Below are 17595 nucleotides of genomic sequence, written 5' to 3'. Positions count from 1 at the left end.
ACAGCGTAATACAAACAGAGCACCAACTGCGCTCCACCGTGCTGTGCAGGGGGTATAGCTCAGTGGTAGAGCATTTGACTGCAGATCAAGAGGTCCCAGGTTCAAATCCTGGTGCCCCCTAAAACATGCTCACAAGCGGGCCTCTTCGCCAGCTGTGTGCGTCTGCCTGTCTGTTTTACCGTTGTTGTGTCAGCCTGGCAAACCGGCCACTCAGAGACCTGAAAGCAAAAGCCTCAGCTGAAAACGAAATCAAAGGCTGCTCGTCCGCGAAGGCCGCAAGCTTCGAGCAGCCCGCGTCACCTCAGCTGTGCCAGTCAGGATGGCCGAGCGGTCTAAGGCGCCAGACTCAAGGCGATGTGCCTTCCTCAGTCAAGGGATTTCTGGTCTCCGAATGGAGGCGTGGGTTCGAATCCCACTTCTGACATAGGCTTTTATTTCGAGTGACATGCCTACCTAAACCGTCTGCCAGCGCAGACTTTTCGACGTCTCCACAAAAAAGGATGCCAGCTCTCAGCCTCGCCCCCGCCGTTTCAGCCACAGCGTGATACAAACAGAGCACCAACCGCGCTCCACCGTGCTGTGCAGGGGGTATAGCTCAGTGGTAGAGCATTTGACTGCAGATCAAGAGGTCCCAGGTTCAAATCCTGGTGCCCCCTAAAAACATGCTCACAAGCGGGCCTCTTCGCCAGCTGTGTGCGTCTGCCTGTCTGTTTTACCGTTGTTGTGTCAGCCTGGCAAACCGGCCACTCAGAGACCTGAAAGCAAAAGCCTCAGCTGAAAACGAAATCAAAGGCTGCTCGTCCGCGAAGGCCGCAACCTTCGAGCAACCCGCGTCACCTCAGCTGTGCCAGTCAGGATGGCCGAGCGGTCTAAGGCGCCAGACTCAAGGCGATGTGCCTTCCTCAGTCAAGGGATTTCTGGTCTCCGAATGGAGGCGTGGGTTCGAATCCCACTTCTGACATAGGCTTTTATTTCGAGTGACATGCCCACCTAAACCGTCTGCCAGCGCAGACTTTTCGACGTCTCCACAAAAAAGGATGCCAGCTCTCAGCCTCGCGCCCGCCGTTTCAGCCACAGCGTGATACAAACAGAGCACCAACCGCGCTCCACCGTGCTGTGCAGGGGGTATAGCTCAGTGGTAGAGCATTTGACTGCAGATCAAGAGGTCCCAGGTTCAAATCCTGGTGCCCCCTAAAACATGCTCACAAGCGGGCCTCTTCGCCAGCTGTGTGCGTCTGCCTGTCTGTTTTACCGTTGTTGTGTCAGCCTGGCAAACCGGCCACTCAGAGACCTGAAAGCAAAAGCCTCAGCTGAAAACGAAATCAAAGGCTGCTCGTCCGCAACCTTCGAGCAGCCCGCGTCACCTCAGCTGTGCCAGTCAGGATGGCCGAGCGGTCTAAGGCGCCAGACTCAAGGCGATGTGCCTTCCTCAGTCAAGGGATTTCTGGTCTCCGAATGGAGGCGTGGGTTCGAATCCCACTTCTGACATAGGCTTATATTTCGAGTGACATGCCTACCTAAACCGTCTGCCAGCGCATATTTTTCGATGTCTCCACAAAAAAGGATGCCAGCTCTCAGCCTCGCGCCCGCCGTTTCAGCCACAGCGTGATACAAACAGAGCACCAACCGCGCTCCACCGTGCTGTGCAGGGGGTATAGCTCAGTGGTAGAGCATTTGACTGCAGATCAAGAGGTCCCAGGTTCAAATCCTGGTGCCCCCTTAAACATGCTCACAAGCGGGCCTCTTCGCCAGCTGTGTGCGTCTGCCTGTCTGTTTTACCGTTGTTGTGTCAACCTGGCAAACCGGCCACTCAGAGACCTGAAAGCAAAAGCCTCAGCTGAAAACGAAATCAAAGGCTGCTCGTCCGCGAAGGCCGCAAAGTTCGAGCAGCCCGCGTCACCTCAGCTGTGCCAGTCAGGATGGCCGAGCGGTCTAAGGCGCCAGACTCAAGGCGATGTGCCTTCCTCAGTCAAGGGATTTCTGGTCTCCGAATGGAGGCGTGGGTTCGAATCCCACTTCTGACATAGGCTTTTATTTCGAGTGACATGCCTACCTAAACCGTCTGCCAGCGCAGATTTTTCGATGTCTCCACAAAAAAGGATGCCAGCTCTCAGCCTCCCGCCTGCCGTTTCAGCCACAGCGTGATACAAACAGAGCACCAACCGCGCTCCACCGTGCTGTGCAGGGGGTATAGCTCAGTGGTAGAGCATTTGACTGCAGATCAAGAGGTCCCAGGTTCAAATCCTGGTGCCCCCTAAAACATGCTCACAAGCGGGCCTCTTCGCCAGCTGTGTGCGTCTGCCTGTCTGTTTTACCGTTGTTGTGTCAGCCTGGCAAACCGGCCACTCAGAGACCTGAAAGCAAAAGCCTCAGCTGAAAACGAAATCAAAGGCTGCTCGTCCGCGAAGGCCGCAACCTTCGAGCAGCCCGCGTCACCTCAGCTGTGCCAGTCAGGATGGCCGAGCGGTTTAAGGCGCCAGACTCAAGGCGATGTGCCTTCCTCAGTCAAGGGATTTCTGGTCTCCGAATGGAGGCGTGGGTTCGAATCCCACTTCTGACATAGGCTTTTATTTCGAGTGACATGCCTACCTAAACCGTCTGCCAGCGCAGATTTTTCGACGTCTCCACAAAAAAGGATGCCAGCTCTCAGCCTCGCGCCCGCCGTTTCAGCCACAGCGTGATACAAACAGAGCACCAACCGCGCTCCACTGTGCTGTGCAGGGGGTATAGCTCAGTGGTAGAGCATTTGACTGCAGATCAAGAGGTCCCAGGTTCAAATCCTGGTGCCCCCTAAAACATGCTCACAAGCGGGCCTCTTCGCCAGCTGTGTGCGTCTGCCTGTCTGTTTTACCGTTGTTGTGTCAGCCTGGCAAACCGGCCACTCAGAGACCTGAAAGCAAAAGCCTCAGCTGAAAACGAAATCAAAGGCTGCTCGTCCGCGAAGGCCGCAACCTTCGAGCAGCCCGCGTCACCTCAGCTGTGCCAGTCAGGATGGCCGAGCGGTCTAAGGCGCCAGACTCAAGGCGATGTGCCTTCCTCAGTCAAGGGATTTCTGGTCTCCGAATGGAGGCGTGGGTTCGAATCCCACTTCTGACATAGGCTTTTATTTCGAGTGACATGCCCACCTAAACCGTCTGCCAGCGCAGACTTTTCGACGTCTCCACAAAAAAGGATGCCAGCTCTCAGCCTCGCGCCCGCCGTTTCAGCCACAGCGTGATACAAACAGAGCACCAACCGCGCTCCACCGTGCTGTGCAGGGGGTATAGCTCAGTGGTAGAGCATTTGACTGCAGATCAAGAGGTCCCAGGTTCAAATCCTGGTGCCCCCTAAAACATTCTCACAAGCGGGCCTCTTCGCCAGCTGTGTGCGTCTGCCTGTCTGTTTTACCGTTGTTGTGTCAGCCTGGCAAACCGGCCACTCAGAGACCTGAAAGCAAAAGCCTCAGCTGAAAACGACATCCAAGGCTGCTCGTCCGCGAAGGCCGCAACCTTCGAGCAGCCCGCGTCACCTCAGCTGTGCCAGTCAGGATGGCCGAGCGGTCTAAGGCGCCAGACTCAAGGCGATGTGCCTTCCTCAGTCAAGGGTTTTCTGGTCTCCGAATGGAGGCGTGGGTTCGAATCCCACTTCTGACATAGGCTTTTATTTCGAGTGACATGCCCACCTAAACCGTCTGCCAGCGCAGACTTTTCGACGTCTCCACAAAAAAGGATGCCAGCTCTCAGCCTCGCGCCCGCCGTTTCAGCCACAGCGTGATACAAACAGAGCACCAACCGCGCTCCACCGTGCTGTGCAGGGGGTATAGCTCAGTGGTAGAGCATTTGACTGCAGATCAAGAGGTCCCAGGTTCAAATCCTGGTGCCCCCTAAAACATGCTCACAAGCGGGCCTCTTCGCCAGCTGTGTGCGTCTGCCTGTCTGTTTTACCGTTGTTGTGTCAGCCTGGCAAACCGGCCACTCAGAGACCTGAAAGCAAAAGCCTCAGCTGAAAACGAAATCAAAGGCTGCTCGTCCGCGAAGGCCGCAAAGTTCGAGCAGCCCGCGTCACCTCAGCTGTGCCAGTCAGGATGGCCGAGCGGTCTAAGGCGCCAGACTCAAGGCGATGTGCCTTCCTCAGTCAAGGGATTTCTGGTCTCCGAATGGAGGCGTGGGTTCGAATCCCACTTCTGACATAGGCTTTTATTTCGAGTGACATGCCTACCTAAACCGTCTGCCAGCGCAGATTTTTCGATGTCTCCACAAAAAAGGATGCGAGCTCTCAGCCTCCCGCCTGCCGTTTCAGCCACAGCGTGATACAAACAGAGCACCAACCGCGCTCCACCGTGCTGTGCAGGGGGTATAGCTCAGTGGTAGAGCATTTGACTGCAGATCAAGAGGTCCCAGGTTCAAATCCTGGTGCCCCCTAAAACATGCTCACAAGCGGGCCTCTTCGCCAGCTGTGTGCGTCTGCCTCTCTGTTTTACCGTTGTTGTGTCAGCCTGGCAAACCGGCCACTCAGAGACCTGAAAGCAAAAGCCTCAGCTGAAAACGAAATCAAAGGCTGCTCGTCCGCGAAGGCCGCAACCTTCGAGCAGCCCGCGTCACCTCAGCTGTGCCAGTCAGGATGGCCGAGCGGTCTAAGGCGCCAGACTCAAGGCGATGTGCCTTCCTCAGTCAAGGGATTTCTGGTCTCCGAATGGAGGCGTGGGTTCGAATCCCACTTCTGACATAGGCTTTTATTTCGAGTGACATGCCTACCTAAACCGTCTGCCAGCGCAGATTTTTCGACGTCTCCACAAAAAAGGATGCCAGCTCTCAGCCTCGCGCCCGCCGTTTCAGCCACAGCGTGATACAAACAGAGCACCAACCGCGCTCCACTGTGCTGTGCAGGGGGTATAGCTCAGTGGTAGAGCATTTGACTGCAGATCAAGAGGTCCCAGGTTCAAATCCTGGTGCCCCCTAAAACATGCTCACAAGCGGGCCTCTTCGCCAGCTGTGTGCGTCTGCCTGTCTGTTTTACCGTTGTTGTGTCAGCCTGGCAAACCGGCCACTCAGAGACCTGAAAGCAAAAGCCTCAGCTGAAAACGAAATCAAAGGCTGCTCGTCCGCGAAGGCCGCAACCTTCGAGCAGCCCGCGTCACCTCAGCTGTGCCAGTCAGGATGGCCGAGCGGTCTAAGGCGCCAGACTCAAGGCGATGTGCCTTCCTCAGTCAAGGGATTTCTGGTCTCCGAATGGAGGCGTGGGTTCGAATCCCACTTCTGACATAGGCTTTTATTTCGAGTGACATGCCCACCTAAACCGTCTGCCAGCGCAGACTTTTCGACGTCTCCACAAAAAAGGATGCCAGCTCTCAGCCTCGCGCCCGCCGTTTCAGCCACAGCGTGATACAAACAGAGCACCAACCGCGCTCCACCGTGCTGTGCAGGGGGTATAGCTCAGTGGTAGAGCATTTGACTGCAGATCAAGAGGTCCCAGGTTCAAATCCTGGTGCCCCCTAAAACATTCTCACAAGCGGGCCTCTTCGCCAGCTGTGTGCGTCTGCCTGTCTGTTTTACCGTTGTTGTGTCAGCCTGGCAAACCGGCCACTCAGAGACCTGAAAGCAAAAGCCTCAGCTGAAAACGACATCCAAGGCTGCTCGTCCGCGAAGGCCGCAACCTTCGAGCAGCCCGCGTCACCTCAGCTGTGCCAGTCAGGATGGCCGAGCGGTCTAAGGCGCCAGACTCAAGGCGATGTGCCTTCCTCAGTCAAGGGATTTCTGGTCTCCGAATGGAGGCGTGGGTTCGAATCCCACTTCTGACATAGGCTTTTATTTCGAGTGACATGCCCACCTAAACCGTCTGCCAGCGCAGACTTTTCGACGTCTCCACAAAAAAGGATGCCAGCTCTCAGCCTCGCGCCCGCCGTTTCAGCCACAGCGTGATACAAACAGAGCACCAACCGCGCTCCACCGTGCTGTGCAGGGGGTATAGCTCAGTGGTAGAGCATTTGACTGCAGATCAAGAGGTCCCAGGTTCAAATCCTGGTGCCCCCTAAAACATGCTCACAAGCGGGCCTCTTCGCCAGCTGTGTGCGTCTGCCTGTCTGTTTTACCGTTGTTGTGTCAGCCTGGCAAACCGGCCACTCAGAGACCTGAAAGCAAAAGCCTCAGCTGAAAACGAAATCAAAGGCTGCTCGTCCGCAACCTTCGAGCAGCCCGCGTCACCTCAGCTGTGCCAGTCAGGATGGCCGAGCGGTCTAAGGCGCCAGACTCAAGGCGATGTGCCTTCCTCAGTCAAGGGATTTCTGGTCTCCGAATGGAGGCGTGGGTTCGAATCCCACTTCTGACATAGGCTTATATTTCGAGTGACATGCCTACCTAAACCGTCTGCCAGCGCATATTTTTCGATGTCTCCACAAAAAAGGATGCCAGCTCTCAGCCTCGCGCCCGCCGTTTCAGCCACAGCGTGATACAAACAGAGCACCAACCGCGCTCCACCGTGCTGTGCAGGGGGTATAGCTCAGTGGTAGAGCATTTGACTGCAGATCAAGAGGTCCCAGGTTCAAATCCTGGTGCCCCCTAAAACATTCTCACAAGCGGGCCTCTTCGCCAGCTTTGTGCGTCTGCCTGTCTGTTTTACCGTTGTTGTGTCAGCCTGGCAAACCGGCCACTCAGAGACCTGAAAGCAAAAGCCTCAGCTGAAAACGACATCCAAGGCTGCTCGTCCGCGAAGGCCGCAACCTTCGAGCAGCCCGCGTCACCTCAGCTGTGCCAGTCAGGATGGCCGAGCGGTCTAAGGCGCCAGACTCAAGGCGATGTGCCTTCCTCAGTCAAGGGATTTCTGGTCTCCGAATGGAGGCGTGGGTTCGAATCCCACTTCTGACATAGGCTTTTATTTCGAGTGACATGCCCACCTAAACCGTCTGCCAGCGCAGACTTTTCGACGTCTCCACAAAAAAGGATGCCAGCTCTCAGCCTCGCGCCCGCCGTTTCAGCCACAGCGTGATACAAACAGAGCACCAACCGCGCTCCACCGTGCTGTGCAGGGGGTATAGCTCAGTGGTAGAGCATTTGACTGCAGATCAAGAGGTCCCAGGTTCAAATCCTGGTGCCCCCTAAAACATGCTCACAAGCGGGCCTCTTCGCCAGCTGTGTGCGTCTGCCTGTCTGTTTTACCGTTGTTGTGTCAGCCTGGCAAACCGGCCACTCAGAGACCTGAAAGCAAAAGCCTCAGCTGAAAACGAAATCAAAGGCTGCTCGTCCGCAACCTTCGAGCAGCCCGCGTCACCTCAGCTGTGCCAGTCAGGATGGCCGAGCGGTCTAAGGCGCCAGACTCAAGGCGATGTGCCTTCCTCAGTCAAGGGATTTCTGGTCTCCGAATGGAGGCGTGGGTTCGAATCCCACTTCTGACATAGGCTTATATTTCGAGTGACATGCCTACCTAAACCGTCTGCCAGCGCATATTTTTCGATGTCTCCACAAAAAAGGATGCCAGCTCTCAGCCTCGCGCCCGCCGTTTCAGCCACAGCGTGATACAAACAGAGCACCAACCGCGCTCCACCGTGCTGTGCAGGGGGTATAGCTCAGTGGTAGAGCATTTGACTGCAGATCAAGAGGTCCCAGGTTCAAATCCTGGTGCCCCCTTAAACATGCTCACAAGCGAGACATTTTTCGACGTCTCCACAAAAAAGGATGCCAGCTCTCAGCCTCGCGCCCGCCGTTTCAGCCACAGCGTGATACAAACAGAGCACCAACCGCGCTCCACCGTGCTGTGCAGGGGGTATAGCTCAGTGGTAGAGCATTTGACTGCAGATCAAGAGGTCCCAGGTTCAAATCCTGGTGCCCCCTAAAACATGCTCACAAGCGGGCCTCTTCGCCAGCTGTGTGCGTCTGCCTGTCTGTTTTACCGTTGTTGTGTCAGCCTGGCAAACCGGCCACTCAGAGACCTGAAAGCAAAAGCCTCAGCTGAAAACGAAATCAAAGGCTGCTCGTCCGCGAAGGCCGCAACCTTCGAGCAGCCCGCGTCACCTCAGCTGTGCCAGTCAGGATGGCCGAGCGGTCTAAGGCGCCAGACTCAAGGCGATGTGCCTTCCTCAGTCAAGGGATTTCTGGTCTCCGAATGGAGGCGTGTGTTCGAATCCCACTTCTGACATAGGCTTTTATTTCGAGTGACATGCCTACCTAAACCGTCTGCCAGCGCAGACTTTTCGACGTCTCCACAAAAAAGGATGCCAGCTCTCAGCCTCGCGCCGGCCGTTTCAGCCACAGCGTGATACAAACAGAGCACCAACCGCGCTCCACCGTGCTGTGCAGGGGGTATAGCTCAGTGGTAGAGCATTTGACTGCAGATCAAGAGGTCCCAGGTTCAAATCCTGGTGCCCCCTATAACATGCTCACAAGCGGGCCTCTTCGCCAGCTGTGTGCGTCTGCCTGTCTGTTTTACCGTTGTTGTGTCAGCCTGGCAAACCGGCCACTCAGAGACCTGAAAGCAAAAGCCTCAGCTGAAAACGAAATCGAAGGCTGCTCGTCCGCGAAGGCCGCAACCTTCGAGCAGCCCGCGTCACCTCAGCTGTGCCAGTCAGGATGGCCGAGCGGTCTAAGGCGCCAGACTCAAGGCGATGTGCCTTCCTCAGTCAAGGGATTTCTGGTCTCCGAATGGAGGCGTGGGTTCGAATCCCACTTCTGACATAGGCTTTTATTTCGAGTGACATGCCTACCTAAACCGTCTGCCAGCGCAGACTTTTCGACATCTCCACAAAAAAGGATGCCAGCTCACAGCCTCGCGCCCGCCGTTTCAGCCACAGCGTGATACAAACAGAGCACCAACCGCGCTCCACCGTGCTGTGCAGGGGGTATAGCTCAGTGGTAGAGCATTTGACTGCAGATCAAGAGGTCCCAGGTTCAAATCCTGGTGCCCCCTAAAACATGCTCACAAGCGGGCCTCTTCGCCAGCTGTGTGCGTCTGCCTGTCTGTTTTACCGTTGTTGTGTCAGCCTGGCAAACCGGCCACTCAGAGACCTGAAAGCAAAAGCCTCAGCTGAAAACGAAATCGAAGGCTGCTCGTCCGCGAAGGCCGCAACCTTCGAGCAGCCCGCGTCACCTCAGCTGTGCCAGTCAGGATGGCCGAGCGGTCTAAGGCGCCAGACTCAAGGCGATGTGCCTTCCTCAGTCAAGGGATTTCTGGTCTCCGAATGGAGGCGTGGGTTCGAATCCCACTTCTGACATAGGCTTTTATTTCGAGTGACATGCCTACCTAAACCGTCTGCCAGCGCAGACTTTTCGACGTCTCCACAAAAAAGGATGCCAGCTCTCAGCCTCGCGCCCGCCGTTTCAGCCACAGCGTGATACAAACAGAGCACCAACCGCGCTCCACCGTGCTGTGCAGGGGGTATAGCTCAGTGGTAGAGCATTTGACTGCAGATCAAGAGGTCCCAGGTTCAAATCCTGGTGCCCCCTAAAACATGCTCACAAGCGGGCCTCTTCGCCAGCTGTGTGCGTCTGCCTGTCTGTTTTACCGTTGTTGTGTCAGCCTGGCAAACCGGCCACTCAGAGACCTGAAAGCAAAAGCCTCAGCTGAAAACGAAATCGAAGGCTGCTCGTCCGCGAAGGCCGCAACCTTCGAGCAGCCCGCGTCACCTCAGCTGTGCCAGTCAGGATGGCCGAGCGGTCTAAGGCGCCAGACTCAAGGCGATGTGCCTTCCTCAGTCAAGGGATTTCTGGTCTCCGAATGGAGGCGTGGGTTCGAATCCCACTTCTGACATAGGCTTTTATTTCGAGTGACATGCCTACCTAAACCGTCTGCCAGCGCAGACTTTTCGACGTCTCCACAAAAAAGGATGCCAGCTCTCAGCCTCGCGCCCGCCGTTTCAGCCACAGCGTGATACAAACAGAGCACCAACCGCGCTCCACCGTGCTGTGCAGGAGGTATAGCTCAGTGGTAGAGCATTTGACTGCAGATCAAGAGGTCCCAGGTTCAAATCCTGGTGCCCCCTAAAACATGCTCACAAGCGGGCCTCTTCGCCAGCTGTGTGCGTCTGCCTGTCTGTTTTACCGTTGTTGTGTCAGCCTGGCAAACCGGCCACTCAGAGACCTGAAAGCAAAAGCCTCAGCTGAAAACGAAATCGAAGGCTGCTCGTCCGCGAAGGCCGCAACCTTCGAGCAGCCCGCGTCACCTCAGCTGTGCCAGTCAGGATGGCCGAGCGGTCTAAGGCGCCAGACTCAAGGCGATGTGCCTTCCTCAGTCAAGGGATTTCTGGTCTCCGAATGGAGGCGTGGGTTCGAATCCCACTTCTGACATAGGCTTTTATTTCGAGTGACATGCCTACCTAAACCGTCTGCCAGCGCAGACTTTTCGACGTCTCCACAAAAAAGGATGCCAGCTCTCAGCCTCGCGCCCGCCGTTTCAGCCACAGCGTGATACAAACAGAGCACCAACCGCGCTCCACCGTGCTGTGCAGGGGGTATAGCTCAGTGGTAGAGCATTTGACTGCAGATCAAGAGGTCCCAGGTTCAATTCCTGGTGCCCCCTAAAACATGCTCACAAGCGGGCCTCTTCGCCAGCTGTGTGCGTCTGCCTGTCTGTTTTACCGTTGTTGTGTCAGCCTGGCAAACCGGCCACTCAGAGACCTGAAAGCAAAAGCCTCAGCTGAAAACGAAATCAAAGGCTGCTCGTCCGCGAAGGCCGCAACCTTCGAGCAGCCCGCGTCACCTCAGCTGTGCCAGTCAGGATGGCCGAGCGGTCTAAGGCGCCACACTCAAGGCGATGTGCCTTCCTCAGTCAAGGGATTTCTGGTCTCCGAATGGAGGCGTGTGTTCGAATCCCACTTCTGACATAGGCTTTTATTTCGAGTGACATGCCTACCTAAACCGTCTGCCAGCGCAGACTTTTCGACGTCTCCACAAAAAAGGATGCCAGCTCTCAGCCTCGCGCCCGCCGTTTCAGCCACAGCGTGATACAAACAGAGCACCAACCGCGCTCCACCGTGCTGTGCAGGGGGTATAGCTCAGTGGTAGAGCATTTGACTGCAGATCAAGAGGTCCCAGGTTCAAATCCTGGTGCCCCCTATAACATGCTCACAAGCGGGCCTCTTCGCCAGCTGTGTCCGTCTGCCTGTCTGTTTTACCGTTGTTGTGTCAGCCTGGCAAACCGGCCACTCAGTGACCTGAAAGCAAAAGCCTCAGCTGAAAACGAAATCAAAGGCTGCTCGTCCGCGAAGGCCGCAACCTTCGAGCAGCCCGCGTCACCTCAGCTGTGCCAGTCAGGATGGCCGAGCGGTCTAAGGCGCCAGACTCAAGGCGATGTGCCTTCCTCAGTCAAGGGATTTCTGGTCTCCGAATGGAGGCGTGGGTTCGAATCCCACTTCTGACATAGGCTTTTATTTCGAGTGACATGCCTACCTAAACCGTCTGCCAGCGCAGACTTTTCGACGTCTCCACAAAAAAGGATGCCAGCTCTCAGCCTCGCGCCCGCCGTTTCAGCCACAGCGTGATACAAACAGAGCACCAACCGCGCTCCACCGTGCTGTGCAGGGGGTATAGCTCAGTGGTAGAGCATTTGACTGCAGATCAAGAGGTCCCAGGTTCAAATCCTGGTGCCCCCTAAAACATGCTCACAAGCGGGCCTCTTCGCCAGCTGTGTGCGTCTGCCTGTCTGTTTTACCGTTGTTGTGTCAGCCTGGCAAACCGGCCACTCAGAGACCTGAAAGCAAAAGCCTCAGCTGAAAACGAAATCGAAGGCTGCTCGTCCGCGAAGGCCGCAACCTTCGAGCAGCCCGCGTCACCTCAGCTGTGCCAGTCAGGATGGCCGAGCGGTCTAAGGCGCCAGACTCAAGGCGATGTGCCTTCCTCAGTCAAGGGATTTCTGGTCTCCGAATGGAGGCGTGGGTTCGAATCCCACTTCTGACATAGGCTTTTATTTCGAGTGACATGCCTACCTAAACCGTCTGCCAGCGCAGACTTTTCGACGTCTCCACAAAAAAGGATGCCAGCTCTCAGCCTCGCGCCCGCCGTTTCAGCCACAGCGTGATACAAACAGAGCACCAACCACGCTCCACCGTGCTGTGCAGGGGGTATAGCTCAGTGGTAGAGCATTTGACTGCAGATCAAGAGGTCCCAGGTTCAAATCCTGGTGCCCCCTAAAACATGCTCACAAGCGGGCCTCTTCGCCAGCTGTGTGCGTCTGCCTGTCTGTTTTACCGTTGTTGTGTCAGCCTGGCAAACCGGCCACTCAGAGACCTGAAAGCAAAAGCCTCAGCTGAAAACGAAATCGAAGGCTGCTCGTCCGCGAAGGCCGCAACCTTCGAGCAGCCCGCGTCACCTCAGCTGTGCCAGTCAGGATGGCCGAGCGGTCTAAGGCGCCAGACTCAAGGCGATGTGCCTTCCTCAGTCAAGGGATTTCTGGTCTCCGAATGGAGGCGTGGGTTCGAATCCCACTTCTGACATAGGCTTTTATTTCGAGTGACATGCCTACCTAAACCGTCTGCCAGCGCAGACTTTTCGACGTCTCCACAAAAAAGGATGCCAGCTCACAGCCTCGCGCCCGCCGTTTCAGCCACAGCGTGATACAAACAGAGCACCAACCGCGCTCCACCGTGCTGTGCAGGGGGTATAGCTCAGTGGTAGAGCATTTGACTGCAGATCAAGAGGTCCCAGGTTCAAATCCTGGTGCCCCCTAAAACATGCTCACAAGCGGGCCTCTTCGCCAGCTGTGTGCGTCTGCCTGTCTGTTTTACCATTGTTGTGTCAGCCTGGCAAACCGGCCACTCAGAGACCTGAAAGCAAAAGCCTCAGCTGAAATCGAAATCGAAGGCTGCTCGTCCGCGAAGGCCGCAACCTTCGAGCAGCCCGCGTCACCTCAGCTGTGCCAGTCAGGATGGCCGAGCGGTCTAAGGCGCCAGACTCAAGGCGATGTGCCTTCCTCAGTCAAGGGATTTCTGGTCTCCGAATGGAGGCGTGGGTTCGAATCCCACTTCTGACATAGGCTTTTATTTCGAGTGACATGCCTACCTAAACCGTCTGCCAGCGCAGACTTTTCGACGTCTCCACAAAAAAGGATGCCAGCTCACAGCCTCGCGCCCGCCGTTTCAGCCACAGCGTGATACAAACAGAGCACCAACCACGCTCCACCGTGCTGTGCAGGGGGTATAGCTCAGTGGTAGAGCATTTGACTGCAGATCAAGAGGTCCCAGGTTCAAATCCTGGTGCCCCCTAAAACATGCTCACAAGCGGGCCTCTTCGCCAGCTGTGTGCGTCTGCCTGTCTGTTTTACCGTTGTTGTGTCAGCCTGGCAAACCGGCCACTCAGAGACCTGAAAGCAAAAGCCTCAGCTGAAATCGAAATCGAAGGCTGCTCGTCCGCGAAGGCCGCAACCTTCGAGCAGCCCGCGTCACCTCAGCTGTGCCAGTCAGGATGGCCGAGCGGTCTAAGGCGCCAGACTCAAGGCGATGTGCCTTCCTCAGTCAAGGGATTTCTGGTCTCCGAATGGAGGCGTGGGTTCGAATCCCACTTCTGACATAGGCTTTTATTTCGAGTGACATGCCTACCTAAACCGTCTGCCAGCGCAGACTTTTCGACGTCTCCACAAAAAAGGATGCCAGCTCTCAGCCTCGCGCCCGCCGTTTCAGCCACAGCGTGATACAAACAGAGCACCAACCACGCTCCACCGTGCTGTGCAGGGGGTATAGCTCAGTGGTAGAGCATTTGACTGCAGATCAAGAGGTCCCAGGTTCAAATCCTGGTGCCCCCTAAAACATGCTCACAAGCGGGCCTCTTCGCCAGCTGTGTGCGTCTGCCTGTCTGTTTTACCGTTGTTGTGTCAGCCTGGCAAACCGGCCACTCAGAGACCTGAAAGCAAAAGCCTCAGCTGAAAACGAAATCGAAGGCTGCTCGTCCGCGAAGGCCGCAACCTTCGAGCAGCCCGCGTCACCTCAGCTGTGCCAGTCAGGATGGCCGAGCGGTCTAAGGCGCCAGACTCAAGGCGATGTGCCTTCCTCAGTCAAGGGATTTCTGGTCTCCGAATGGAGGCGTGGGTTCGAATCCCACTTCTGACATAGGCTTTTATTTCGAGTGACATGCCTACCTAAACCGTCTGCCAGCGCAGACTTTTCGACGTCTCCACAAAAAAGGATGCCAGCTCTCAGCCTCGCGCCCGCCGTTTCAGCCACAGCGTGATACAAACAGAGCACCAACCGCGCTCCACCGTGCTGTGCAGGGGGTATAGCTCAGTGGTAGAGCATTTGACTGCAGATCAAGAGGTCCCAGGTTCAATTCCTGGTGCCCCCTAAAACATGCTCACAAGCGGGCCTCTTCGCCAGCTGTGTGCGTCTGCCTGTCTGTTTTACCGTTGTTGTGTCAGCCTGGCAAACCGGCCACTCAGAGACCTGAAAGCAAAAGCCTCAGCTGAAAACGAAATCAAAGGCTGCTCGTCCGCGAAGGCCGCAACCTTCGAGCAGCCCGCGTCACCTCAGCTGTGCCAGTCAGGATGGCCGAGCGGTCTAAGGCGCCACACTCAAGGCGATGTGCCTTCCTCAGTCAAGGGATTTCTTGTCTCCGAATGGAGGCGTGTGTTCGAATCCCACTTCTGACATAGGCTTTTATTTCGAGTGACATGCCTACCTAAACCGTCTGCCAGCGCAGACTTTTCGACGTCTCCACAAAAAAGGATGCCAGCTCTCAGCCTCGCGCCCGCCGTTTCAGCCACAGCGTGATACAAACAGAGCACCAACCGCGCTCCACCGTGCTGTGCAGGGGGTATAGCTCAGTGGTAGAGCATTTGACTGCAGATCAAGAGGTCCCAGGTTCAAATCCTGGTGCCCCCTAAAACATGCTCACAAGCGGGCCTCTTCGCCAGCTGTGTGCGTCTGCCTGTCTGTTTTACCGTTGTTGTGTCAGCCTGGCAAACCGGCCACTCAGAGACCTGAAAGCAAAAGCCTCAGCTGAAAACGAAATCGAAGGCTGCTCGTCCGCGAAGGCCGCAACCTTCGAGCAGCCCGCGTCACCTCAGCTGTGCCAGTCAGGATGGCCGAGCGGTCTAAGGCGCCAGACTCAAGGCGATGTGCCTTCCTCAGTCAAGGGATTTCTGGTCTCCGAATGGAGGCGTGGGTTCGAATCCCACTTCTGACATAGGCTTTTATTTCGAGTGACATGCCTACCTAAACCGTCTGCCAGCGCAGACTTTTCGACGTCTCCACAAAAAAGGATGCCAGCTCACAGCCTCGCGCCCGCCGTTTCAGCCACAGCGTGATACAAACAGAGCACCAACCGCGCTCCACCGTGCTGTGCAGGGGGTATAGCTCAGTGGTAGAGCATTTGACTGCAGATCAAGAGGTCCCAGGTTCAAATCCTGGTGCCCCCTAAAACATGCTCACAAGCGGGCCTCTTCGCCAGCTGTGTGCGTCTGCCTGTCTGTTTTACCGTTGTTGTGTCAGCCTGGCAAACCGGCCACTCAGAGACCTGAAAGCAAAAGCCTCAGCTGAAAACGAAATCGAAGGCTGCTCGTCCGCGAAGGCCGCAACCTTCGAGCAGCCCGCGTCACCTCAGCTGTGCCAGTCAGGATGGCCGAGCGGTCTAAGGCGCCAGACTCAAGGCGATGTGCCTTCCTCAGTCAAGGGATTTCTGGTCTCCGAATGGAGGCGTGGGTTCGAATCCCACTTCTGACATAGGCTTTTATTTCGAGTGACATGCCTACCTAAACCGTCTGCCAGCGCAGACTTTTCGACGTCTCCACAAAAAAGGATGCCAGCTCTCAGCCTCGCGCCCGCCGTTTCAGCCACAGCGTGATACAAACAGAGCACCAACCACGCTCCACCGTGCTGTGCAGGGGGTATAGCTCAGTGGTAGAGCATTTGACTGCAGATCAAGAGGTCCCAGGTTCAATTCCTGGTGCCCCCTAAAACATGCTCACAAGCGGGCCTCTTCGCCAGCTGTGTGCGTCTGCCTGTCTGTTTTACCGTTGTTGTGTCAGCCTGGCAAACCGGCCACTCAGAGACCTGAAAGCAAAAGCCTCAGCTGAAAACGAAATCAAAGGCTGCTCGTCCGCGAAGGCCGCAACCTTCGAGCAGCCCGCGTCACCTCAGCTGTGCCAGTCAGGATGGCCGAGCGGTCTAAGGCGCCAGACTCAAGGCGATGTGCCTTCCTCAGTCAAGGGATTTCTGGTCTCCGAATGGAGGCGTGGGTTCGAATCCCACTTCTGACATAGGCTTTTATTTCGAGTGACATGCCTACCTAAACCGTCTGCCAGCGCAGACTTTTCGACGTCTCCACAAAAAAGGATGCCAGCTCTCAGCCTCGCGCCCGCCGTTTCAGCCACAGCGTGATACAAACAGAGCACCAACCACGCTCCTCAGTGCTGTGCAGGGGGTATAGCTCAGTGGTAGAGCATTTGACTGCAGATCAAGAGGTCCCAGGTTCAAATCCTGGTGCCCCCTAAAACATGCTCACAAGCGGGCCTCTTCGCCAGCTGTGTGCGTCTGCCTGTCTGTTTTACCGTTGTTGTGTCAGCCTGGCAAACCGGCCACTCAGAGACCTGAAAGCAAAAGCCTCAGCTGAAAACGAAATCGAAGGCTGCTCGTCCGCGAAGGCCGCAACCTTCGAGCAGCCCGCGTCACCTCAGCTGTGCCAGTCAGGATGGCCGAGCGGTCTAAGGCGCCAGACTCAAGGCGATGTGCCTTCCTCAGTCAAGGGATTTCTGGTCTCCGAATGGAGGCGTGGGTTCGAATCCCACTTCTGACATAGGCTTTTATTTCGAGTGACATGCCTACCTAAACCGTCTGCCAGCGCAGACTTTTCGACGTCTCCACAAAAAAGGATGCCAGCTCACAGCCTCGCGCCCGCCGTTTCAGCCACAGCGTGATACAAACAGAGCACCAACCGCGCTCCACCGTGCTGTGCAGGGGGTATAGCTCAGTGGTAGAGCATTTGACTGCAGATCAAGAGGTCCCAGGTTCAAATCCTGGTGCCCCCTAAAACATGCTCACAAGCGGGCCTCTTCGCCAGCTGTGTGCGTCTGCCTGTCTGTTTTACCGTTGTTGTGTCAGCCTGGCAAACCGGCCACTCAGAGACCTGAAAGCAAAAGCCTCAGCTGAAAACGAAATCGAAGGCTGCTCGTCCGCGAAGGCCGCAACCTTCGAGCAGCCCGCGTCACCTCAGCTGTGCCAGTCAGGATGGCCGAGCGGTCTAAGGCGCCAGACTCAAGGCGATGTGCCTTCCTCAGTCAAGGGATTTCTGGTCTCCGAATGGAGGCGTGGGTTCGAATCCCACTTCTGACATAGGCTTTTATTTCGAGTGACATGCCTACCTAAACCGTCTGCCAGCGCAGACTTTTCGACGTCTCCACAAAAAAGGATGCCAGCTCTCAGCCTCGCGCCCGCCGTTTCAGCCACAGCGTGATACAAACAGAGCACCAACCACGCTCCACCGTGCTGTGCAGGGGGTATAGCTCAGTGGTAGAGCATTTGACTGCAGATCAAGAGGTCCCAGGTTCAAATCCTGGTGCCCCCTAAAACATGCTCACAAGCGGGCCTCTTCGCCAGCTGTGTGCGTCTGCCTGTCTGTTTTACCGTTGTTGTGTCAGCCTGGCAAACCGGCCACTCAGAGACCTGAAAGCAAAAGCCTCAGCTGAAAACGAAATCGAAGGCTGCTCGTC

The 17595-nt window shown here is 56.2% G+C and overlaps 64 non-coding genes across 64 annotated transcripts; all 64 read left to right on the top strand.

The window, feature by feature from the left end:
- The first annotated feature begins 48 nt into the window (after positions 1 to 48).
- trnac-gca (transfer RNA cysteine (anticodon GCA)) lies at positions 49 to 120 on the top strand. Its single transcript has one exon. It is a non-coding gene; the product is annotated as a tRNA-Cys (tRNA).
- A 193-nt stretch (positions 121 to 313) lies between these two features.
- Positions 314 to 424, top strand: trnal-caa (transfer RNA leucine (anticodon CAA)). Its single transcript has 2 exons — positions 314 to 351; positions 379 to 424. It is a non-coding gene; the product is annotated as a tRNA-Leu (tRNA).
- A 160-nt stretch (positions 425 to 584) lies between these two features.
- Positions 585 to 656, top strand: trnac-gca (transfer RNA cysteine (anticodon GCA)). Its single transcript has one exon. It is a non-coding gene; the product is annotated as a tRNA-Cys (tRNA).
- Positions 657 to 850: 194 nt separating this feature from the next.
- On the top strand, positions 851 to 961 carry trnal-caa (transfer RNA leucine (anticodon CAA)). The gene is made up of 2 exons: positions 851 to 888; positions 916 to 961. It is a non-coding gene; the product is annotated as a tRNA-Leu (tRNA).
- Positions 962 to 1121: 160 nt separating this feature from the next.
- trnac-gca (transfer RNA cysteine (anticodon GCA)) lies at positions 1122 to 1193 on the top strand. The gene has a single exon. It is a non-coding gene; the product is annotated as a tRNA-Cys (tRNA).
- Positions 1194 to 1377: 184 nt separating this feature from the next.
- On the top strand, positions 1378 to 1488 carry trnal-caa (transfer RNA leucine (anticodon CAA)). Its single transcript has 2 exons — positions 1378 to 1415; positions 1443 to 1488. It is a non-coding gene; the product is annotated as a tRNA-Leu (tRNA).
- Positions 1489 to 1648: 160 nt separating this feature from the next.
- Positions 1649 to 1720, top strand: trnac-gca (transfer RNA cysteine (anticodon GCA)). Its single transcript has one exon. It is a non-coding gene; the product is annotated as a tRNA-Cys (tRNA).
- A 193-nt stretch (positions 1721 to 1913) lies between these two features.
- trnal-caa (transfer RNA leucine (anticodon CAA)) lies at positions 1914 to 2024 on the top strand. Its single transcript has 2 exons — positions 1914 to 1951; positions 1979 to 2024. It is a non-coding gene; the product is annotated as a tRNA-Leu (tRNA).
- A 160-nt stretch (positions 2025 to 2184) lies between these two features.
- On the top strand, positions 2185 to 2256 carry trnac-gca (transfer RNA cysteine (anticodon GCA)). Its single transcript has one exon. It is a non-coding gene; the product is annotated as a tRNA-Cys (tRNA).
- A 193-nt stretch (positions 2257 to 2449) lies between these two features.
- On the top strand, positions 2450 to 2560 carry trnal-caa (transfer RNA leucine (anticodon CAA)). The gene is made up of 2 exons: positions 2450 to 2487; positions 2515 to 2560. It is a non-coding gene; the product is annotated as a tRNA-Leu (tRNA).
- Positions 2561 to 2720: 160 nt separating this feature from the next.
- trnac-gca (transfer RNA cysteine (anticodon GCA)) lies at positions 2721 to 2792 on the top strand. The gene has a single exon. It is a non-coding gene; the product is annotated as a tRNA-Cys (tRNA).
- A 193-nt stretch (positions 2793 to 2985) lies between these two features.
- Positions 2986 to 3096, top strand: trnal-caa (transfer RNA leucine (anticodon CAA)). Its single transcript has 2 exons — positions 2986 to 3023; positions 3051 to 3096. It is a non-coding gene; the product is annotated as a tRNA-Leu (tRNA).
- A 160-nt stretch (positions 3097 to 3256) lies between these two features.
- On the top strand, positions 3257 to 3328 carry trnac-gca (transfer RNA cysteine (anticodon GCA)). Its single transcript has one exon. It is a non-coding gene; the product is annotated as a tRNA-Cys (tRNA).
- Positions 3329 to 3521: 193 nt separating this feature from the next.
- Positions 3522 to 3632, top strand: trnal-caa (transfer RNA leucine (anticodon CAA)). The gene is made up of 2 exons: positions 3522 to 3559; positions 3587 to 3632. It is a non-coding gene; the product is annotated as a tRNA-Leu (tRNA).
- Positions 3633 to 3792: 160 nt separating this feature from the next.
- Positions 3793 to 3864, top strand: trnac-gca (transfer RNA cysteine (anticodon GCA)). Its single transcript has one exon. It is a non-coding gene; the product is annotated as a tRNA-Cys (tRNA).
- A 193-nt stretch (positions 3865 to 4057) lies between these two features.
- On the top strand, positions 4058 to 4168 carry trnal-caa (transfer RNA leucine (anticodon CAA)). Its single transcript has 2 exons — positions 4058 to 4095; positions 4123 to 4168. It is a non-coding gene; the product is annotated as a tRNA-Leu (tRNA).
- A 160-nt stretch (positions 4169 to 4328) lies between these two features.
- On the top strand, positions 4329 to 4400 carry trnac-gca (transfer RNA cysteine (anticodon GCA)). The gene has a single exon. It is a non-coding gene; the product is annotated as a tRNA-Cys (tRNA).
- Positions 4401 to 4593: 193 nt separating this feature from the next.
- Positions 4594 to 4704, top strand: trnal-caa (transfer RNA leucine (anticodon CAA)). The gene is made up of 2 exons: positions 4594 to 4631; positions 4659 to 4704. It is a non-coding gene; the product is annotated as a tRNA-Leu (tRNA).
- Positions 4705 to 4864: 160 nt separating this feature from the next.
- trnac-gca (transfer RNA cysteine (anticodon GCA)) lies at positions 4865 to 4936 on the top strand. Its single transcript has one exon. It is a non-coding gene; the product is annotated as a tRNA-Cys (tRNA).
- A 193-nt stretch (positions 4937 to 5129) lies between these two features.
- On the top strand, positions 5130 to 5240 carry trnal-caa (transfer RNA leucine (anticodon CAA)). The gene is made up of 2 exons: positions 5130 to 5167; positions 5195 to 5240. It is a non-coding gene; the product is annotated as a tRNA-Leu (tRNA).
- Positions 5241 to 5400: 160 nt separating this feature from the next.
- On the top strand, positions 5401 to 5472 carry trnac-gca (transfer RNA cysteine (anticodon GCA)). Its single transcript has one exon. It is a non-coding gene; the product is annotated as a tRNA-Cys (tRNA).
- Positions 5473 to 5665: 193 nt separating this feature from the next.
- On the top strand, positions 5666 to 5776 carry trnal-caa (transfer RNA leucine (anticodon CAA)). Its single transcript has 2 exons — positions 5666 to 5703; positions 5731 to 5776. It is a non-coding gene; the product is annotated as a tRNA-Leu (tRNA).
- Positions 5777 to 5936: 160 nt separating this feature from the next.
- On the top strand, positions 5937 to 6008 carry trnac-gca (transfer RNA cysteine (anticodon GCA)). Its single transcript has one exon. It is a non-coding gene; the product is annotated as a tRNA-Cys (tRNA).
- A 184-nt stretch (positions 6009 to 6192) lies between these two features.
- trnal-caa (transfer RNA leucine (anticodon CAA)) lies at positions 6193 to 6303 on the top strand. The gene is made up of 2 exons: positions 6193 to 6230; positions 6258 to 6303. It is a non-coding gene; the product is annotated as a tRNA-Leu (tRNA).
- Positions 6304 to 6463: 160 nt separating this feature from the next.
- On the top strand, positions 6464 to 6535 carry trnac-gca (transfer RNA cysteine (anticodon GCA)). The gene has a single exon. It is a non-coding gene; the product is annotated as a tRNA-Cys (tRNA).
- A 193-nt stretch (positions 6536 to 6728) lies between these two features.
- trnal-caa (transfer RNA leucine (anticodon CAA)) lies at positions 6729 to 6839 on the top strand. Its single transcript has 2 exons — positions 6729 to 6766; positions 6794 to 6839. It is a non-coding gene; the product is annotated as a tRNA-Leu (tRNA).
- A 160-nt stretch (positions 6840 to 6999) lies between these two features.
- trnac-gca (transfer RNA cysteine (anticodon GCA)) lies at positions 7000 to 7071 on the top strand. The gene has a single exon. It is a non-coding gene; the product is annotated as a tRNA-Cys (tRNA).
- A 184-nt stretch (positions 7072 to 7255) lies between these two features.
- trnal-caa (transfer RNA leucine (anticodon CAA)) lies at positions 7256 to 7366 on the top strand. Its single transcript has 2 exons — positions 7256 to 7293; positions 7321 to 7366. It is a non-coding gene; the product is annotated as a tRNA-Leu (tRNA).
- Positions 7367 to 7526: 160 nt separating this feature from the next.
- trnac-gca (transfer RNA cysteine (anticodon GCA)) lies at positions 7527 to 7598 on the top strand. Its single transcript has one exon. It is a non-coding gene; the product is annotated as a tRNA-Cys (tRNA).
- Positions 7599 to 7730: 132 nt separating this feature from the next.
- trnac-gca (transfer RNA cysteine (anticodon GCA)) lies at positions 7731 to 7802 on the top strand. Its single transcript has one exon. It is a non-coding gene; the product is annotated as a tRNA-Cys (tRNA).
- Positions 7803 to 7995: 193 nt separating this feature from the next.
- Positions 7996 to 8106, top strand: trnal-caa (transfer RNA leucine (anticodon CAA)). The gene is made up of 2 exons: positions 7996 to 8033; positions 8061 to 8106. It is a non-coding gene; the product is annotated as a tRNA-Leu (tRNA).
- A 160-nt stretch (positions 8107 to 8266) lies between these two features.
- On the top strand, positions 8267 to 8338 carry trnac-gca (transfer RNA cysteine (anticodon GCA)). The gene has a single exon. It is a non-coding gene; the product is annotated as a tRNA-Cys (tRNA).
- A 193-nt stretch (positions 8339 to 8531) lies between these two features.
- trnal-caa (transfer RNA leucine (anticodon CAA)) lies at positions 8532 to 8642 on the top strand. Its single transcript has 2 exons — positions 8532 to 8569; positions 8597 to 8642. It is a non-coding gene; the product is annotated as a tRNA-Leu (tRNA).
- A 160-nt stretch (positions 8643 to 8802) lies between these two features.
- trnac-gca (transfer RNA cysteine (anticodon GCA)) lies at positions 8803 to 8874 on the top strand. Its single transcript has one exon. It is a non-coding gene; the product is annotated as a tRNA-Cys (tRNA).
- Positions 8875 to 9067: 193 nt separating this feature from the next.
- On the top strand, positions 9068 to 9178 carry trnal-caa (transfer RNA leucine (anticodon CAA)). The gene is made up of 2 exons: positions 9068 to 9105; positions 9133 to 9178. It is a non-coding gene; the product is annotated as a tRNA-Leu (tRNA).
- Positions 9179 to 9338: 160 nt separating this feature from the next.
- On the top strand, positions 9339 to 9410 carry trnac-gca (transfer RNA cysteine (anticodon GCA)). Its single transcript has one exon. It is a non-coding gene; the product is annotated as a tRNA-Cys (tRNA).
- Positions 9411 to 9603: 193 nt separating this feature from the next.
- trnal-caa (transfer RNA leucine (anticodon CAA)) lies at positions 9604 to 9714 on the top strand. Its single transcript has 2 exons — positions 9604 to 9641; positions 9669 to 9714. It is a non-coding gene; the product is annotated as a tRNA-Leu (tRNA).
- Positions 9715 to 9874: 160 nt separating this feature from the next.
- Positions 9875 to 9946, top strand: trnac-gca (transfer RNA cysteine (anticodon GCA)). Its single transcript has one exon. It is a non-coding gene; the product is annotated as a tRNA-Cys (tRNA).
- A 193-nt stretch (positions 9947 to 10139) lies between these two features.
- trnal-caa (transfer RNA leucine (anticodon CAA)) lies at positions 10140 to 10250 on the top strand. The gene is made up of 2 exons: positions 10140 to 10177; positions 10205 to 10250. It is a non-coding gene; the product is annotated as a tRNA-Leu (tRNA).
- Positions 10251 to 10410: 160 nt separating this feature from the next.
- On the top strand, positions 10411 to 10482 carry trnac-gca (transfer RNA cysteine (anticodon GCA)). The gene has a single exon. It is a non-coding gene; the product is annotated as a tRNA-Cys (tRNA).
- A 464-nt stretch (positions 10483 to 10946) lies between these two features.
- trnac-gca (transfer RNA cysteine (anticodon GCA)) lies at positions 10947 to 11018 on the top strand. The gene has a single exon. It is a non-coding gene; the product is annotated as a tRNA-Cys (tRNA).
- Positions 11019 to 11211: 193 nt separating this feature from the next.
- On the top strand, positions 11212 to 11322 carry trnal-caa (transfer RNA leucine (anticodon CAA)). The gene is made up of 2 exons: positions 11212 to 11249; positions 11277 to 11322. It is a non-coding gene; the product is annotated as a tRNA-Leu (tRNA).
- A 160-nt stretch (positions 11323 to 11482) lies between these two features.
- trnac-gca (transfer RNA cysteine (anticodon GCA)) lies at positions 11483 to 11554 on the top strand. The gene has a single exon. It is a non-coding gene; the product is annotated as a tRNA-Cys (tRNA).
- A 193-nt stretch (positions 11555 to 11747) lies between these two features.
- Positions 11748 to 11858, top strand: trnal-caa (transfer RNA leucine (anticodon CAA)). The gene is made up of 2 exons: positions 11748 to 11785; positions 11813 to 11858. It is a non-coding gene; the product is annotated as a tRNA-Leu (tRNA).
- A 160-nt stretch (positions 11859 to 12018) lies between these two features.
- On the top strand, positions 12019 to 12090 carry trnac-gca (transfer RNA cysteine (anticodon GCA)). Its single transcript has one exon. It is a non-coding gene; the product is annotated as a tRNA-Cys (tRNA).
- Positions 12091 to 12283: 193 nt separating this feature from the next.
- On the top strand, positions 12284 to 12394 carry trnal-caa (transfer RNA leucine (anticodon CAA)). Its single transcript has 2 exons — positions 12284 to 12321; positions 12349 to 12394. It is a non-coding gene; the product is annotated as a tRNA-Leu (tRNA).
- A 160-nt stretch (positions 12395 to 12554) lies between these two features.
- On the top strand, positions 12555 to 12626 carry trnac-gca (transfer RNA cysteine (anticodon GCA)). Its single transcript has one exon. It is a non-coding gene; the product is annotated as a tRNA-Cys (tRNA).
- Positions 12627 to 12819: 193 nt separating this feature from the next.
- trnal-caa (transfer RNA leucine (anticodon CAA)) lies at positions 12820 to 12930 on the top strand. Its single transcript has 2 exons — positions 12820 to 12857; positions 12885 to 12930. It is a non-coding gene; the product is annotated as a tRNA-Leu (tRNA).
- Positions 12931 to 13090: 160 nt separating this feature from the next.
- On the top strand, positions 13091 to 13162 carry trnac-gca (transfer RNA cysteine (anticodon GCA)). The gene has a single exon. It is a non-coding gene; the product is annotated as a tRNA-Cys (tRNA).
- A 193-nt stretch (positions 13163 to 13355) lies between these two features.
- trnal-caa (transfer RNA leucine (anticodon CAA)) lies at positions 13356 to 13466 on the top strand. The gene is made up of 2 exons: positions 13356 to 13393; positions 13421 to 13466. It is a non-coding gene; the product is annotated as a tRNA-Leu (tRNA).
- Positions 13467 to 13626: 160 nt separating this feature from the next.
- On the top strand, positions 13627 to 13698 carry trnac-gca (transfer RNA cysteine (anticodon GCA)). The gene has a single exon. It is a non-coding gene; the product is annotated as a tRNA-Cys (tRNA).
- Positions 13699 to 13891: 193 nt separating this feature from the next.
- On the top strand, positions 13892 to 14002 carry trnal-caa (transfer RNA leucine (anticodon CAA)). The gene is made up of 2 exons: positions 13892 to 13929; positions 13957 to 14002. It is a non-coding gene; the product is annotated as a tRNA-Leu (tRNA).
- A 160-nt stretch (positions 14003 to 14162) lies between these two features.
- On the top strand, positions 14163 to 14234 carry trnac-gca (transfer RNA cysteine (anticodon GCA)). The gene has a single exon. It is a non-coding gene; the product is annotated as a tRNA-Cys (tRNA).
- A 464-nt stretch (positions 14235 to 14698) lies between these two features.
- Positions 14699 to 14770, top strand: trnac-gca (transfer RNA cysteine (anticodon GCA)). Its single transcript has one exon. It is a non-coding gene; the product is annotated as a tRNA-Cys (tRNA).
- A 193-nt stretch (positions 14771 to 14963) lies between these two features.
- trnal-caa (transfer RNA leucine (anticodon CAA)) lies at positions 14964 to 15074 on the top strand. The gene is made up of 2 exons: positions 14964 to 15001; positions 15029 to 15074. It is a non-coding gene; the product is annotated as a tRNA-Leu (tRNA).
- Positions 15075 to 15234: 160 nt separating this feature from the next.
- trnac-gca (transfer RNA cysteine (anticodon GCA)) lies at positions 15235 to 15306 on the top strand. The gene has a single exon. It is a non-coding gene; the product is annotated as a tRNA-Cys (tRNA).
- A 193-nt stretch (positions 15307 to 15499) lies between these two features.
- Positions 15500 to 15610, top strand: trnal-caa (transfer RNA leucine (anticodon CAA)). Its single transcript has 2 exons — positions 15500 to 15537; positions 15565 to 15610. It is a non-coding gene; the product is annotated as a tRNA-Leu (tRNA).
- Positions 15611 to 15770: 160 nt separating this feature from the next.
- On the top strand, positions 15771 to 15842 carry trnac-gca (transfer RNA cysteine (anticodon GCA)). Its single transcript has one exon. It is a non-coding gene; the product is annotated as a tRNA-Cys (tRNA).
- Positions 15843 to 16035: 193 nt separating this feature from the next.
- On the top strand, positions 16036 to 16146 carry trnal-caa (transfer RNA leucine (anticodon CAA)). The gene is made up of 2 exons: positions 16036 to 16073; positions 16101 to 16146. It is a non-coding gene; the product is annotated as a tRNA-Leu (tRNA).
- A 160-nt stretch (positions 16147 to 16306) lies between these two features.
- Positions 16307 to 16378, top strand: trnac-gca (transfer RNA cysteine (anticodon GCA)). The gene has a single exon. It is a non-coding gene; the product is annotated as a tRNA-Cys (tRNA).
- Positions 16379 to 16571: 193 nt separating this feature from the next.
- On the top strand, positions 16572 to 16682 carry trnal-caa (transfer RNA leucine (anticodon CAA)). The gene is made up of 2 exons: positions 16572 to 16609; positions 16637 to 16682. It is a non-coding gene; the product is annotated as a tRNA-Leu (tRNA).
- A 160-nt stretch (positions 16683 to 16842) lies between these two features.
- On the top strand, positions 16843 to 16914 carry trnac-gca (transfer RNA cysteine (anticodon GCA)). Its single transcript has one exon. It is a non-coding gene; the product is annotated as a tRNA-Cys (tRNA).
- A 193-nt stretch (positions 16915 to 17107) lies between these two features.
- On the top strand, positions 17108 to 17218 carry trnal-caa (transfer RNA leucine (anticodon CAA)). Its single transcript has 2 exons — positions 17108 to 17145; positions 17173 to 17218. It is a non-coding gene; the product is annotated as a tRNA-Leu (tRNA).
- Positions 17219 to 17378: 160 nt separating this feature from the next.
- Positions 17379 to 17450, top strand: trnac-gca (transfer RNA cysteine (anticodon GCA)). The gene has a single exon. It is a non-coding gene; the product is annotated as a tRNA-Cys (tRNA).
- Positions 17451 to 17595: the final 145 nt, after the last annotated feature.

The sequence above is a fragment of the Sardina pilchardus genome, chromosome 8 (assembly GCF_963854185.1).
Source record: "Sardina pilchardus chromosome 8, fSarPil1.1, whole genome shotgun sequence".
Lineage (NCBI taxonomy): Eukaryota > Metazoa > Chordata > Actinopteri > Clupeiformes > Clupeidae > Sardina > Sardina pilchardus.
This window is presented reverse-complemented; position numbering and strand designations above follow the sequence as displayed.